This window comes from Haplochromis burtoni, unplaced genomic scaffold (genome assembly GCF_018398535.1).
Source record: "Haplochromis burtoni strain Fernald_Lab_line unplaced genomic scaffold, NCSU_Asbu1 Contig_740, whole genome shotgun sequence".
Taxonomy (NCBI): Eukaryota; Metazoa; Chordata; class Actinopteri; order Cichliformes; family Cichlidae; genus Haplochromis; species Haplochromis burtoni.
The window spans coordinates 159,361-161,657 of NW_024583101.1; positions in this window are offsets into that span (position 1 = coordinate 159,361).

The following is a 2,297-nucleotide window of genomic DNA, read 5'->3' on the forward strand; positions in this document are numbered from 1 at the left end:
ATATGACAGCACAAGGAAACGCTTCTTTTGGGCAGAGCTACCGCCCACGTCTGCTAGAGAAGCCAATCACAGCACAGGGATGTGTGATTGACTAAATATTGGGCCAATAGGAGAATTCAGAGACTACTATTGGGTTGCCAGGGAGCCTATCGTTGAGAAGAACAAGTGAGGAAGGGCTTTAAAGGTGATTCGGTCCAATCGAATGGTCGTATTTTGATTGACATGTGTAGCAAGCCAGTGAACGCTAGGAATGTCAGGGTTTGACAGGCAAGGGGAGCCAATCACGGGTTAGAAGTAGAAAAACAGTTTTGGTGAACTCACGTGGATCCAGGCAGAGAGATGTGATTTCTGCGTTATGTCCAGTTTGTGGACGAATTTAAGAAGAAGCCGGTGTGCACACACAAACAAAACAATCCGCGTGGTAGTAAACGATGCTAGCGGGGCTGGCATGGCGCTCTCATTTTTAGTTTTGGGGATGAAGCGTGGGAGTCGTTACATAACAGTGCAGCGTGAGTGGGGACAAAGCGAAAGCGGCAGCTTGCAGCCCCTCACGAGGGTTTTGTTTTTATTAATCACGGGGAGCACACCTGAGGATGGCGCAGGTGCTGCGCGCTGCAGGGGGAAGTTTTAATGAGGAACTCGGAGAGCTGCAGCTGCTTTCCGGTGTACTGCTGTGGCTTTTATGTGGAAGGTGGAGCACAGCGCCTCCTAGTGACGCACTCGGAGAGTTAATAAAAATAAATAAAAGTTTCCAGCTGTAAAATAAAATGGTGTGTGAGCAGACATGTCAGGTGATCACAGGTGTGCTGTGATCTGCTGCAGACAAACAGGAATTTCAAAAACATGTTTTTCTGTTCCTGGATTTTCCTGTAAGGGACTGTTTCAAGGTGAAAATGGGACTAAAACACAGAGACTTTCACAGGACCAAGGTCAGTGTGACAGCACAGACCAAACACATGCACCTGGTTTTGTTGTCGCACTAAACTAACCCAGCGGTCTAACCTGTGCTGTGCACTGAAGGTCTGTGGTGAGTGAGCTCATGTGGTTTTCTGAGAGCAAATGAACGTGCACGCTCTATTTCACAGCTCGGACTATTGAAACCTTTAAACGTGCAAATGACTGACAGTCACATCACAGTAATTTTGTTGATGAATGAAATCTGGTGCAGCAGAAACGATGTATCCATTATTATAATCAAAGAATCCTAAATTTAAGAGTCTGAAAACATGGTGGTAGATGCTTCCATAGGGGAACAAGGTTTCAAAACTCTACTTGGACTAAAATGATACACATGCAGCTTAGACGAGTATGTCCTGTAGATCACTGAGATTAAAGTTGGTAAGGTTATGATTCATAATAAGCTCCTGAGTGCAGAGTCACGTGACTTGGTTTTCTGTTTCACTTTGTTGAGTAGAAATCTTTGCGTTTCTTCAGTTAATTGCTGGAAAACCAGACTCAGTCAAAGAATCAGGACAGTGTCCAACCCCGAGATCTGTGACACCAACAGAAACAATCGTACATATGTGTGTCCACCTTTAGTGTCACACCAACACTGCACACTGTGTTTTATTGTGGTTTAGATGCTATGTATAAAAAGAGCTCACACCAGAGACCTACATATGTGACCTCAGAGTTCCTGTTGTCGGCCTTTCGTGAATCATTTCCGTCCATCCTGACATGAAGGTGAACATCATCTGCAGTCCTTTTGTCTTCATTCTTGGCTCTAATGTCACTAAAGGTAAGAACTTTGCACATTTACTGAAACCAAACAGTTTAATCTGCTCCTTGTTTCACTGTTTTCATGACGGTCTGTGTTAAACTGTGAGCTCTTGGTTTGTACTGGCGGACTCTATGTCCTCTCGCTGCATCGGGCAGGTAAATGGTCAGTCTTATTACGAATTCTGTGTTTGCAGGTTTCATCCATGAAGCCGTTCAGGAGAATCAGCAGGTCATTCTGAGCTGCCGTCGCTCTGTAAGGGGCAAAGTGACGTGGAGCAGAGAGAGTGCTGGAAGGCGGGTCGGTGTACTTACAGCTTACGGTTCCTGGAACACGAAACACGATGATCGATTTAAACATTACAGTGTGTTTGCAGACAAGTCCCTGTACATTCAGAGAGCTGCCGTCTCAGACTCGGGGACAGCTGACCGTGATCCCATCAGGTAACATCAAACCCTTTTATTGAGGACGTGTAATTATAAAATGAGAAGGGGGAAAGAGTCCTTGTTGTGGTTTGTATATTCCAGCTGTGCATTATGCCTCCTTTATCTCTGACAGGATAGACCTATGTATCCTTGGA